General features: G+C 35.3%; 1 pseudogene; it reads left to right on the top strand.

The window, feature by feature from the left end:
• LOC136840681 (uncharacterized) overlaps nucleotides 1–14,657 on the top strand; it is an 18,397-nt pseudogene extending 3,740 nt beyond the window's left edge.
• The last annotated feature ends 1,174 nt before the right edge of the window (nucleotides 14,658–15,831 follow it).

Raw genomic sequence — 15,831 nt, forward strand, 5'->3', positions numbered from 1 at the left:
CTTGTTGTAAGGGCACATGCCAGTAGTTTAAGCTTGCCTTCTGGACGAAACCCTTTTTTTTTTTGTATGTTGGGTTACGATTAAACAACTTAATCTTTGTGTTTTAGTTGATGGTTTGTTACGTAACCCTGTAGTTTTGTAGATGTGACAACTGTGCTATCCAATATACTCCTCCCGAGTTTTCTTCCAGGGTGAGAACATGAAGCTCTGCCTGTTTCGCAGCATACTCCAGAAAGGCAAGTTGTAGAAGAAATTCTCGTAAAATCCAGCCCCATCACCTCGTGAACTGTCGTCGCCATTGCAGTAATTTCTTCATAAGAATATTCTGAAATCCCCCTTTTTTTTGCCATTTATGTTTTCCTCTATCGAAGTAACGTAACGTTTTGTCAATTTTGCAGTAATATGTTAATGTTTTCTTGCTTCTTAATGTAACTTGGATGATTGTTGTGTCCTTTAAATATTAATTATATGTGTTAAACTTTTTAAATGCGTATTTGTGAACCCGTGTGGCATCACCCAAAAAGAATTGGTGCAGGAAATATAGTTGATTGTTTCTCAACTGCACTTTGTTGGAAAGAATATAATGTTTCTTGACTTCATGGTACATTTAACTAAGTTAGTAAACTCCTCAGCACTGTAACTTGGTCTCATTCAAAGCTAGGGCAGGAGGGCTTAAGGTTGAATGAAATCGTACCGAATGTGGGCCTAAAACTTTAAAGTTTCACCACATTCTTTGCTAGTTATAGTAGTACTTTGCTTTGGTCCTTCGAACGAACCGGATGCCATAACGATTCACAAAGGAATTTTTTGGATGTTAAAGATAATTTACGATAAAGTTCACGTTGGTGATGGATGGCTATAAAGTCATTTTAGTGTAGCTGGCACGTGTCCAAAGTTATTTGGTGAGCAGGGTAAATTGGTATTGAATTACTTGGAGTGTTTTGCCAAGTAATCTATTGTTTATGGAACATTATTGTTCGTATTTAGTGATCACTCTGTGAAGAAATTCTTGTTGAATTTCGTAGCTATTTTGAACTTAGGTTTTCGTGACCAGATGTATTTTGTGAAGTGATGAAGAGCACGTGGTCAAATTATCTATCATTCAGTGAATGTTATTCGACCTATGAATAAGATTAGTTATATTTTCAATCAGGTTTAGATAATTTGCCATACATTTTTGATATTTGAGCAAGTTTCTTATTGATCCATTAACAAGAAAATGGATTCCAAGATTAGGTAGTTATTGAAAGGGAAATTATTTCTTACAAGATTTGCTTGATGAGACAGATAACTGCATTGGTGATACTGATACACCAAAATCGACCCTTGTAATGTATGAACGTTGTCTTATTGAGGATCTACGACGTTTTGAAGATAGTTGGTCACAGAATGTGACGATTATTTCACAGGATAGTGAATATGATAGTTTATGTAGAAGTTATAGAGCAATAACTAGATGTGTAAGGAAAGCTATTGCTACTGCACAGAAAACTATGAGCGAGATTGACACGGGAGATATAAATCAACAGCCCGCTTTGCCTCCTCCTTCGGCTCCCATTAACCCTCTCCCTCCCCCTAAACTCCCAGCAATTAAGATACCTGAATTTAGCGGTGGGGAAGAACAATGGCTTGCATTTTGGGATATATTTAACAGTTTAGTTCACGATCGTATGGATATTTCCAATGTGATTAAGTTTTCTACCCTCAGAGCTAGTTTAAAGGATAACGCCTTTAAAGCCATAGAAGGTTTGCCTGTCACTAATGCCAATTATTCAGTAGCTATTCAGACCCTTAAGGAGAAGTATGATAATAAGGACAAATTGAAACGTAGACTTATGTCCAAGTTAACGCATTTAGTCCCTCCCAGTCATACAATAGAGGATTTGAACACGTTCAAATTGGAATATGAGAAGATTATCTTACAAATGAACACATTGAATTTAGATGTAGAGGCCATGAACCCCATTTTCTCTAGTATAATATGCGAGAAATTATCACCTGAAACACGTAAGGCTATAGCTAATAAACATAATAGTATGTCTCTTGATTTAAAGCAAATTTCCTCAGGTTTGAAATATGTTTGTGAATTAATGGAATTTTGTTACGAAGGTGAGAATTCTAATAAGAAAAAACGTGATCAGGGTAACTATTCTAAAGTGATTCCCTCAAATGTGCAAAACGTGCAGAGAGCACAACAAAGTAACAGTAAGCCTAGTAATAGTAGTTCTTACCATAATTGTGTGTTTTGCTCATCGAACCATGCCTCTCATGCGATTGTAAGACTTTCAAAACCATTGATAGTAGAAGGGACAGAGTTAAATATTTAAGATTGTGCTTTGCTTGCCTCAAAGGAGGTCATTTATTCTCTGAATGTAGAAACAAACCGAAATGTAATATATGTGATGGGCCTCATTACCCGATGATTTGTAAGAAAACAGAAAACCCTGTTAATCCTGCTCCACCAAAGTTGAGTGTAAATAGTACTAATGTTAGTAAGTCAAATGTTAATTCTGGGAAATCTCATAATGATTCTAAAGGTGCTGTAAGTAAAGGTGATTCCCCAGTAGTTATGACTGCTTCTTTGGGTATTGATCATTCTCAGACTAATAAGAGTTCTGTTTCGACTGCTCTTCCTACTGCTAATGTAATTGTGTCAGGAATGGACATCGTTCCTTTGGGAGAGCACTCTTTGATTCTGGTGCACAAAGAACGTTTATTGCAACGGAATTAGTTCATAAGCTTAGTCTACCGTCCATAGCAACAGTAGCCTTAAAGGTAAAACCATTTGGCAGTGATGCCATGGAAGTTAATTGTAATATAGTAAGAGTTGTGGTGAGACTAGGTAAGATTCGTACTGTCATTAATGCCATTGCATTCGATAGAGTTAATTCCAGAATTTATTCTCCAGGTTTAAGTAAGTCAGCTGCGTTCTTGACGAGTAAAGGCATAAAATTAGCAGATAATGATTTAAATTCAGATGAAGTGAATGGTATAGAATTGGTCATTGGAGCTGATTACTATGGAAAATTCATTCACAACAGTCAAATTTGCTCTGGAATACAGATATTGAATAGTTCTGGTGGTGCACTAATTTTGGACCTCTTCCTAGTTGGTCTTATGACAATGTAGAATCTAATGAGATTACTACATCAAATGTATGTTGTTCAAGAATAGAAGTAGAGGAAATCCTATTAATTCTTGTTGTGAAGTTAGAAAATTATGGGATTTAGAAAGTGTTGGTATTCGTCAATCTGAAATTAGTCCTGAAGAAAGAGAATCAGTTAAGTGTTTTAAGGATAAAGTAAAAGGGTTGACAATAAGTATGAAGTGTCCTTGCCATTTAAAGATGAAAGTAGACCGCCTGTTAACTATAGAATAGCCATTGGTCAATTAAATTCCTCGCTACATAGATTCGAATCTGACCCTCCTTGTATGCTCATTATGATAAGATTATCAAAGATTACGTTCAGTCTGGGTTTATAGAATTAATTCCTCAGACTCCCCTATTATAGGGCATTATTTACCCCACCATGCTGTATTGAAGGATTCAGAAACAACTCCCATTCGAATAGTTTTTAATGCTTCTTCCAAGGCTAAAGGAGAACTTTCCTTAAATGATTGTTTATTAACTGGTCCCTCATTAACTACTAAACTTTTTGATTCCCTGTTGAGTTTCCGTACAAAACCCAGTAGCTGTGATTTCAGATATCAGTAAAGCCTTTTTAAGGATAGGCATTTCACCTGACTGTCGTGATTATTGCAGATTTCTATGGATAACTGATCCTCCGATTTGAAGTCTACTGTAACTTACCGGTTTTGTGTAGTTTGTTTTGGAGCTACATGCTCCCCTTTCTCTTGCAGCAAACCCTTTTGCATCATTTATCTTTACATGATAATCCCCTTGCATCATCTCTGATGAAGAATTTCTATGTAGATAATTTTAGTAAAACTTACAAGGATGTGTCAGTCTTGATGGATGAGTATCCAGTAATAAATGAGATTCTTGAAGATGCTAATATGCCTCTACAAGAATGGGTCAGTAATGATTCAGAGTTTAACAGAACCATAGATGTTATCAAAGAAAGAGTGAACGTTTTGGGTTTAGAGTGGTATCTAACACAAGATGAGATGTCACTGAAGGAAGTAAATTGTGAGTATAAAGGACCTTTAACCAAGCGAAAGGTTTTATCAGTAATAGCTCGAATGTTTGATCCTCTAGGATTATTGTCACCAATACAGGTGAGAGGTAAATATTTTCTTAAATGTTTGTGGAGTAACTACGGGTGGGATGACCCTTTGCCAGAATCATTATGTTCAAGGTTTGATGAAATTTGCAAGTGTATTAGAAATGTAGAAAGTTTAAAGTTTCCTAGGTTTGTTGTACATCCTGAATGTTCCCACTTACATGTATTTTGTGATGCCTCTAACAAGGCATATGGAGCTGCTGCCTATGTGATTGATTTCAGGAGAAGTGTAAGCAGTTTACTGGTCAGTAAGTGTAAAGTTGCACCAAACCCTAAACAGACTATTCCGCGTTTGGAATTGACAGCCTTGTCCTTGGGTGCGAAACTTGCTGGAAGATTAATGCAGAATGATGATTTGAGATTGAGTTCTTGCACTCTCTGGAGTGACTCCATGGTTTCTATTTGTTGGGTGAAGAACAATAATAGTAAAATTCCCTATGTACGAAACAGAGTCACTGAAATTAATGAATTCAAGTTTCCTCTACGGTATACCCCCTCTAAGGATAATCCAGCTGATATTCTATCCAGAGGTAGTACTAGTAAAGATTTAGCGCAAAATTCCTTATGGTGGAATGGCCTAAATGGCTTTTTAACTGGTGATTATCCCCAATCTTTAGCTACAGAAACTGTGCATGTTAATGAAATTCTTTCAGAACCTAAGTTTGTTAACCCTCCAACCCCATTAATTGACATCCCACGTTACAGTAATTTAAGTAAGCTTAAACGTATCATGAGGTCAATATTGCTTTTTCTTAATAAATGCAGTAAAGGTTCTAAGTTTGTTGTTAACGAAATGAAAGCACTTGTCCTCCTTGAACAGAAGCAACATTTTTCTACTACCAGAATGTACCTCTGTGATAAGAATTCACATGGAGTGTCCATGGATATTAAGAATTTCTGTAATCAGTTGAACTTATTTGTTGATGAGGAAAATCTAATTAGGTCTCAGGGTCGCATGAAAAACGCTTCCATGTCTTATGATACTCAGTGCCCAATGTTATTGCCTTCCAGAAGTTATTTAACAGTGTTGATAGTTGAACATTTGCATAGACATCATCACCATTGTGGTGTCAATTCTGTACTGGTATTGTTGAGGGAAACTTTTGGGTACCGAAAGCACGACAAGTTATCAAATCGATTCTGTCAAAGTGTGTTTTGTGTCAGAAGTTAACCAAGAAACGGTTGTGTTTGCCTCCTCCTCCACCATTACCCACAGAAAGAGTGAGATATGATAGATCTTTCCAATCAGTAGGAGTTGATTATACTGGTGCTATTAATGTTTTTGATCATGAGACTGGCTTGGAGGAGAAGGTCTTTATATGTCTATTTACCTGTACTACGAGCAGGGCAGTTCATTTTGAATTGACTCATTCCATGACTGCTTCCGATTTCCTACTGGCTTTTCGACGCTTTGTAGCATATCATTCTCTGCCGAGTCTGATTATATCTGACAATGGTAGGAATTTTGTTGGATTTAATAATTTCCTGAAGGAAATTATGGATGAACCAGAGGTAAAGTCATACCTTGAAGGAAATTGTGTTAATTGGAAGTTCATTACACCGCGAGCCCCCTGGTCTGGAGGCTTTTATGAACGCCTTATTGGTGTTCTAAAGGGATGTTTGTCCAAAGCCTTATATCACAAACGTGTATCCTTTGAAGAGTTGAGAACTCTACTTGTTGAGTTTCAAGCTGTGATAAATTCTCGACCACTGACTTATCTCTCCTCTGATCGAGATTGTGAGGCTTTGACTCCCTCCATGTTACTTTATGGGCGAAATGTTTGTATTTCCCCTCCTCTTAACAATTCAGCAACTGATGACCCAGATTTCATGAGTTCAAGTGATCTTAGAGAACAATATTTTAGATTATCATCAGTGCTTAGAAAATTTGAGAACTCTTGGAAAAGAGACTATTTAGTGTCCTTGAGAGAAAGACATTTTAATTCTAGTGATTATCTCTCTGCAAATGTGAAAGTTGGGGACATAGTGATGGTAGACTTAGAAGATCATCTGGGGAAAGGCTATAGATCCCTCCTCTCATTGGGTAAGGTTACCCAGCTGTTTCCATCGTCTGATGGTGTGATTAGGTCTGTAGAAGTGAGAGTGAATAATAAACTATACATGAGATCAATCACAAAGCTCGTACTTCTGGAATTACCTGAGAGGGAATTTGATAGTGTCGTAACTCAGGAGCCAGATAGTGTGCCTCTGAGTGGTACTAGACCTCGGCGTGCAGCAGCAATCCGCTGTGATCAAGAGAGAAAGGATTTAATTTCTATGGATGTACTCTAAAATGTATATTTGATTTAAATTTTTGATGTGTTAAGATGGTCACAGCTGCATAGCGTTATTCAATTGAATTCGCTCCTGGGTGCAGTTGTGATTACTTCTAATTATGATTCTTTCTTGGGGGAGAATGTCAAAAATTGCCATTTATTCCCCTTGAATAAAATTTCCTAGTTTTCTTGAATACTTATTTTGATGTATTTCCCAGTTTCTATGAAAAATACGTTGATGTGATTGTTTTGCTCCACAGAAGAAGCTTTTTATTATATTAACTATAGCAATGAGTTTGTATAAATTAGTACATTAATATTTAAAGTAGTAAAACACCTTTTTCGCAAATTTTATCCATCTCTATAAAATTAAATGACGTCTGATTGCAGTGTTGTCAAACTTCTTCTTGTGGAGAATGTATATGTTGTTTTCTTGTTGTAAGGGCACATGCCAGTAGTTTAAGCTTGCCTTCTGGACGAAACCCTTTTTTTTGTATGTTGGGTTACGATTAAACAACTTAATCTTTGTGTTTTAGTTGATGGTTTGTTACGTAACCCTGTAGTTTTGTAGATGTGACAACTGTGCTATCCAATATACTCCTCCCGAGTTTTCTTCCAGGGTGAGAACATGAAGCTCTGCCTGTTTCGCAGCATACTCCAGAAAGGCAAGTTGTAGAAGAAATTCTCGTAAAATCCAGCCCTATCACCTCGTGAACTGTCGTCGTGATTGCAGTAATTTCTTCATAAGAATATTCTGAAATCCCTTTTTTTGCCATTTATGTTTTCCTCTATCGAAGTAACGTAACGTTTTGTCAATTTTTGCAGTAATATGTTAATGTTTTCTTGCTTCTTAATGTAACTTGGATGATTGTGGTGTCCTTTAAATATTAATTATATGTGTTAAACTTTTTAAATGCGTATTTGTGAACCCGTGTGGCATCACCCAAAAAGAATTGGTGCAGGAAATATAGTTGATTGTTTCTCAACTGCACTTTGTTGGAAAGAATATAATGTTTCTTGACTTCATGGTACATTTAACTAAGTTAGTAAACTCCTCAGCACTGTAACTTGGTCTCATTCAAAGCTAGGGCAGGAGGGCTTAAGGTTGAATGAAATCGTACCGAATGTGGGCCTAAAACTTTAAAGTTTCACCACATACTGAATGTTGAGTGGAAGTACAGGTTAGATTAGGTTAGGAAGTACGTGGAAATGCTGTTAGCTGTAAGATTTCTGGAAAAGTATTTAAGCGCAGGCTAAATTATTGGGTCTTTGCTATTTAACAGACTTAGTTATTTATCAGAAATGCCAGACCCCAAAGTGTCTGTTAAGATGAGGGGATACTGTGTGTGTGTATATATATACACATATAATGTATATATATACAGAGCATATGACTCCCTAATGAGGAACACAGTTTAACTCCAGCCCCTCTCCCCCACTACAGGGGTGCCTTACTTCGTCAGGAACATGATCCTGTCCACGAAGCCAGTGGTCACCATCGAGAGGTTCTACGAAGATGACGAGGACTATTACGAAGAGATAGAGGACGATTATCCCGGTAAAGTATATCTCACGTTTGTCGTCTCAGCTCTTATTTCATTGTCAATGCAAAGACGTTCGCAGGTCATACTTATTAGATGGATTTATTGATGTGTCGAAGCACTCGTACTAGTGATTTTTATTTTTGTCGGTGCTGGGTTCTACATTTGACTTAGCACTTTGGAATATTTTATGTAATGCTGCCGTAAAAACAAGGTATTTTTTATAGTTCATTAATTTATATATATATATATATATATATATATATATATATATATATATATATATATATATATATATATACATAGGTGTGGAATTTGGGTGTGTCCATGAGGCTGTATATACTATATAACATGCTTCATATGCCATTTTAGAACAATTTACTCTTAATGTAATTTTCTATGCATTGCAATAACGTCTTAAGGTATTGAAACATCAACAAGTTCATCGTTATGACTTTTCAACTTACGGCATCTGCTGCAAATCGCATCCAAAAACACATCAATGACTTTATTCGAAACTGACCAGTTCTCTCAAGTGTTAGGTGCAGAGCTTATTTAACTTTAAACAGTTTTACCAACCTTTCTCTTTCAATGTTTACTTTTTGTCTTCTTCTTTAATTGCTGAACTATAATTCACAATCACCCTGTCTGTTTGTTCAAGCACTAGCAATTCATTGTTTTTTTAATGCGTAGGCCTATGTATCATATAAGTCTACTTCCTTTCCCATATTTTGAATCTCATTACGATTTCTTGGTTGCTTTGATGTATGGTGTATTCAGTTTAGCGTTTAAGAACATTTCACACTAAAACCTTATGTCTTCGTATAAGAAATCGGAAAACCCCATTGATAATAGTCAATTTTTAAAAATCTATTCGACATCACCTTAAAATCGATTTTTTAAAAGAAATTTATATACTTACTTTACCTAAGTATATAAAATGCTAAAGTAAATTAATAACATTTTTAAAAATTTTCTTGTTTTATGGATTAAAAATTTTGTTTTATTGTACATAGGCCTAAGAGAGGTCAAGAAATACTTATGGCTATTACTTTTTTTTCCAGTCACGTATTTTAACCTTTCATGATGTGACGTATTTACTGTGCGTTAAATAAACATAAGGATGATTTCACCATATAGACGATCACTGACGACGTAATTAAAATGCTTTGAAAGCACTTGAGATGTAATTAGATCACCAGACACTATAGGTGGTGGAATACTGTTCTCCGTCTGATATCAGCCTAGTGGTTGCGTCTAGCAATGGCTTCCGTTTTCCGTTATGGCAATGACGTCGAAAGATGTCCTGTTTGACCACTTTCCACAAGATCTGTTAACCTTTGCGCCTTTAATCCCGCGTTCCAAGGACTAACGCATGTTGCTCGCTTTGTAGAGCAACAAATATGAATTCTAAGCATGTGCCACCACCCAATTGTTAGGTATCTTCCGTCCCTTTCAAATTCTGAATTGTGAACGGTGAAACTGCCCTTTGACGGCATCATGGATGTTCATGCTTGGAGCTGGAGTTCTGAAAAAGGCTATAAGACAAGCTTGCTTTACTTAAAGGCCTACGAATCATTATCATGAGTTACATTAAACTGTTTGCTGCTTGATATCTGCTGGTTTTCACGTGTTATTTTTCTCTCCGTTTTCTTTGTGGAAGTTTTTCATTTTGAAGAAGTTATCCTCGCAAGCTGTTTGCTGATTTATATCTGCTGTTTTTCATGTTTTTTTTTTTACCTCTCCGTTTCATTTGTGGCTGTTTTTCTATTTTAGGAGAAGTTTTCATCGCAAGTTGTTAGCTGATTTATGTCCGCTGGTTTTCATTTGTTGTTTTTCTCTCCGTTTCCTGTGTGGCTGTTTTTCTATTTTGTAGAAGCTTTCCTCACAAGTTGTTTGCTGATTTATGTCTGCTGTTTTCCATTTGTTATTTTCCTCTCCGCTTCCTTTGTAGCTGATTTTCTATTTTGTAGAAGTTTTCCTCACAAGTTGTTTGATGATTTATGTCTGCTGTTTTCAATTTGCTATTTTCCTCTCCGTTTTCTTCGCCCTTGCTTTCCTATCATGCCGAAGCCTTCCTTGCAATTTAACAAACATTTTTAGTCATGTTCCATATGGACGTACGTTGATTATTAAGAATAATAATTAGAATCTGACGTAGGCCTATTTGACATCTCTCATTTCTTTCACTTATGTTTTCTAGATCCCGATTATGACCCTGTAGCCTCTGACGCCAATCGCGTTTATCAGATCGTCCTGACGAGCTCCACGTTTATGATGACGCATGAGAGCAGATTCCGCTTAGGGTACTTCGCCGTGAAGACCGATTACGATGGTACAGAGTCGAAGGTATGATTCTTCGTCTTCTTCTCCTTCTTCTTTTAAGGCAAGTTTTAAGCTACAAAGCCAGTGATGTTAGATCGAGCGAAGGAGCCGTTTCAAAGGCACATTTCATCTACTACTACTCATCGTGCTATGGCAGCTCAAAGTGTTTAGAGTGTTATAATAGTTTTGTTTAGTGATCCCTGGGTCACTGTGCCGTTCTGCCTCAGTGACACCTCCCCCTTTCCCCCCGCCAAAAAAGGGGGGAGGGTCAGAAACGTCCAGGACATAAAGAAAACTGGGGGAAGTTCAGACAGTAGCAAATCATTTTTGGTTAGTGAAGATGCCTGTGACAGGGTACATCTAAGAGATAAGATAGAACTAAATGATACAGAGTTCAAGTTTTCCAAAACATTGTCTGCTCGATATACATTACGTGACCCCACTGTTAAAATGTTTATATTGATATTTACTTTTTCAATGCAAATAAATTTGAGAGAGAGAGAATGGCGCTCAATGATTGTGTACAAGGTCAGTAAGAATTTTACCCTCAAGTCAGTCTCAGAGTTATAGTCAGGCCAAAAATTTTAATGCATAAGTTTTCCAAGTTCAAAGGCCCCGTGCCCAAAGAACAACAGTCATCTGCCGTCTGTGAGTATACGTGTAGTTGTTGTAATGAAACTTATGTTGGGCACCACTAGCGGATCCAAAAAAATTTCATGGGGGACACCAATTTTCATATTATAGCCTACATACATACGTATATGTATGTATACATACATATATGTGTATATATACATATATAATTGTTATTATTATTTTTTCTCAAAATTTTATTATTTCTATGATAGATTTTTAATTTTTTCCCCATTTTATATTTCTTATTTATGTTATTATTATCTAAATCTTCAATACTATTATTTTATCATGGGGGGCCACATGCTCAGGTGCCCCCCGCCCCCCAGGATCCGCTAGCGTTGGGAAATCAAAACGCCAGTTTCGGGTACGTGCCTTTGAACACTGAGGCCCGATCCATTGGAACAAACAAGCCCATCTTTCAGGTGGAATTCGGTCTTATTCTTGATGCCATTTGTGTCTTTACCGCCCACGAAAAACGACAAATTTCCTGATCGTGTAAAAAATAAAGTATCCGATGGTTCTATTTTTGTTGATATATCATGGTAACCTTAATATTGGATGCGCTGAATGAATTTGTAGTATATTGAACCTCTGTTGATCAAAATACCCGAAAAAATGCGTTATCGTTTGCTGTTCATATTTATATTTTGAGTTTTGTACAGAATTATTCTGATTTAAAGTTTCTCTTGAAATGTGATTTAGTTAGGGTCAAACTATGGAGTCTCAAGAATACCGTGGGCTTACTTACAGACCTCAGCGAAAGTAGACACTACCTCTTTAGATCTATTGTTTGTGTAACTGCTACTCTTGAAATTCATTCCCGTAAGGGGGTAGGGCCGTCAGTACACTTCACGCGGTGCACTGTAGGCATTATTTAAGGTTCTTTGCAGCGTCCCTTAGGGCCCCAGCTGCAACCTCTTTCATTCCTTTGACTGTGCCTCCGTTCATATTCTCTTTCTTCCATCTTACTTTCCTCAACCCTCTCCTAACAATTTTTTTCTTAGTGCAACTGCGAGGCTTTCCTCCTATTACGCCTCTCAGACCTTCTTTCTGTCAATTTCCGTTTCAGCGCTGAATGACCCCATAGGTGCCAGCGTTTGGCCTTCGGCCTAAGTTCCATATTCTATTCTTCTTGAAATTCGTTTGCAGAACTCGATGAGGCTGATAGCTCCCAACGTGATGGTCCAGTACAAGGAGAAAGGGGACCTTAGCACGAACATCAAGCGAGAATTCAGCGAAGAGGGAATATTAGTGGTAAATATACATTCTTGAGTTCTCTAGGTTCAGCTGCGTGGGTGCAGATCAGTGGTTCTTAATCTTTTTATTACCACGCCCCCTCTAAGAATTGGTCCTTCCCTTGCATCTGTGAGTAAAATTCCCTCCAAAATTTAAAGGAAAATAAAAAAAAAAGAAAAAGTGTTTTTATTCTTTTGGGAATGAATTACTGAGATACTTGACACTGCTTCATAGTGACTCTTGTTAAGAGAATAACGAATATAATTAGAGAAGTTTTAATTCTTCCCTATGGCTCGCGCCCCCCTCTGGAAATTGCTGACGCTCCCGCAGGGGGACGCCGCCCCCCCAAAAGGTTGAGAACCACTGGTGTAGGTCATCATGCAAATATTCCCTCTTATCTGCATATGTGATGATAATTTTTTGATTTGGAAGGACAAAAAAGATAATTTTTGACGATGTGAAAGGAAAATGAAGATATCTGATGGAATCTACTTAATTAAGCGAAGATGGAAAACATCTTTTATTTATTTTCTTACCCCAGTAGCCAGAATATTTTAAATATTATTTGCATGTGTGACGATAATTCTTTAGGCTATTGAAGGACATAAAATAGCCCTGGACTTTGAACCTACTTTATTAAGTGTGTGGATCGACAACACCTTTTACTTATTTTCTTAACCCCTGGTCAGAGTATTTCGGAATATTTCATATCAGTGTAATTACCTTACTCATCTGTGTCAGCTGCGCGATCTTGCAATTTCCGTAATAAGTGAACATTATTGTCATAGCTCCTTACCTCTATATTTTTACAGTTGTACTTTAACAATATTCCTGAAAGTTTAATTATTTTTTGATGTTTTTCCTTTATTTAATAGTATTACTAAAGAATTTGTAAAAATAATTCCTTTGTAAATATGGTAATCCATTGAGGGATATCTCTTCCCAAGCTAGACATTACTAAAATAATTAATATTTAGCGCTTGCATTTTCATTATCATTATCATTATTAGAATAGTTTTACCAGACCACTGAGCTGATTGTCAGCTCTCTCAGGGCTGGCCCCAAGGATTTGTTTTTATTTATATCGTTCCCTTTGTTATATTTTGTTAATTACATTACAGTTTTTCAAAAAGTTTGTAAGTGGGTTATTTGCACATGTTGAGGTTTCTGACAAAATTTCTCTTCTTTGTGTATTTCCCACTACTTTATGTATTTCTCTTACTTCTTAATGAACACCATACTCTTTGGAAGCTTGAATTTCAAGTCAATGGCCCCTGTGGTGGGCTTCTTCCAAATGAATAGGGGTCATCTTCTGATAATAATAATAATAATAATAATAATAATAATAATAATAATAATAATAATAATAATAATAATAATAATAGTTGTTCCATGTGAATAGGGTTCATCTTCTGATAATAATAATAATAATAATAATAATAATAATAATAATAATAATAATAATAATAATAATAATAATAATAATAATAATAATTTTTCCATATGAATAAGGTTCATCTTCTGATAATAGTAATAATAATAATAATAATAATAATAATAATTTTTCCATATGAATAGGAGTCATCTTCTGATAATAATAATAATGATAATAATAATAATAATAATAATAATAATAATAATAATAATAATAATAATTTTCCATATGAATAGGGTTCATCTTCTGATAATAATAATAATAATAATATAATAATAATAATAATAATAATAATAATAATAATAATAATTGTTCCATGTGAATAGGGTTCATCTTCTGATAATAATAATAAATAATAATAATAATAATAATAATAATAATAATAATAATAATAATAATAATTGATCCATATGGAGTATGGTTCATCTTCTGATAATAATAATAATAATAATAATTTTTCCATATGAATAGGGTTCATCTACTGATAATAATAATAATAATAATAATAATAATAATAATAATAATAATAATAATAATAATAATTTTTCCATATGAATAGGATTCATCTTCTGATAATAATAATAATAATAATAATAATAATAATAATAATAATAATAATAATAATAATAATAATAATAATAATAATAATAGTCATCATCGATTGATTTCCAAAACTTGATAGCCACCGCTGATTATACTTTGGACATCCACACAACAAATGCTTAATTGTTGTCATTGCTTTATAATCAGAGCATTTAGGAACTGGGTTATGTTGTTTTGGCTTATCTCGCGTTATTGAATGTCGTATTATTTTTTTTCTTTCAGACAATAGTCAACATTAAGTCTGGAATGGTCGCCAGGAGGCATTACAAGAGAGTTCACGACGATTAGCAGTAATCGAATTAATTGTCTTTTTGTTGCTGAGAAGACTTTTTTTTTTTTTTTTAATAAATTGAAGTTTTTCTGTCAGAGTTTTTTTTCCTGAAGAATCCAGAAGGTATTAATCAGGAATGTGTTTTTTTCTGAAGAATCCAGAAGGTATTAATCAGGAATGTGTTTTTTTCTGAAGAATCCAGAAGGTATTAATCAGGAATGTGGTTTTTTCTGAAGAATCCAGAAGGTATTAATCAGGAATGTGTTTTTTTTCTGAAGAATCCAGAAGGTATTAATCAGGAATGTGTTTTTTTCTGAAGAATCCAGAAGGTATTAATCATGAATGTGTTTTTTCTGAAGAATCCAGAAGGTATTAATCAGGAATGTGTTTTTTTCTGAAGAATCCAGAAGGTATTAATCAGGAATGTGGTTTTTTTTTTGGTTTTTTTCTGAAGTTCCAGAAGGTATTAATCAGGAATGTGGTTTTTTTTCTGAAGAATCCAGAAGGTATTAATCGGGAATGTGTTTTTTTTCTGAAGAATCCAGAAGGTATTAATCAGGAATGTGGTTTTTTTCTGAAGAGTCCAGAAGGTATTAATCAGGAATGTGTTTTTTTTCTGAAGAATCCAGAAAGTATTAATCAGGAATGTTTTTTTTTTTCTGAAGAATCCAGAAGGTATTAATCAGGAATGTGTTTTTTTTCTGAAGAATCCAGAAGGTATTAATCAGGAATGTGGTTTTTTTCTGAGGAATCCAGAAGGTATTAATCAGGAATGTGGTTTTTTTTCTGACGAATCCAGAAGGTATTAATCAGGAACGTGGTTTTTTTTTTCTGAAGAATCCAGAAGGTATTAATCAGGCACGTGGTTGTTTTTCTGAAGAATCCAGAAGGTATTAATCAGGAATGTGGTTTTTTTTTCTGAAGAATCCAGAAGGTATTGATCAGGAATGTGTTTTTTTTTTCTGAAGAAACCAGAAGGTATTAATCAATGTGGTTTTTTCTGAAGAATCCAGAAGGCATTAATCAGGAATGTGGTTTTTTTCCGAAGAATCCAGAAGGTATTAATCAGGAACGTGGATTTCTTTTGACCCCCCAGGAACTAGTACTAAACACAGCGAAACAGTAGATGAATCACCGTTTCGCCGTGTTTAGTTCTAGCCCTCATGTGGAATTGGAGTTTGGACCGGAAAGGGTTGACCATTCCTTACATGGGGATCATTGGGTTCGCTAATCTTGACATCATCCATTTTTATTAATGGGAAAT

Source organism: Macrobrachium rosenbergii, chromosome 8 (assembly GCF_040412425.1).
Source record: "Macrobrachium rosenbergii isolate ZJJX-2024 chromosome 8, ASM4041242v1, whole genome shotgun sequence".
In the NCBI taxonomy this organism is placed as follows: Eukaryota; Metazoa; Arthropoda; class Malacostraca; order Decapoda; family Palaemonidae; genus Macrobrachium; species Macrobrachium rosenbergii.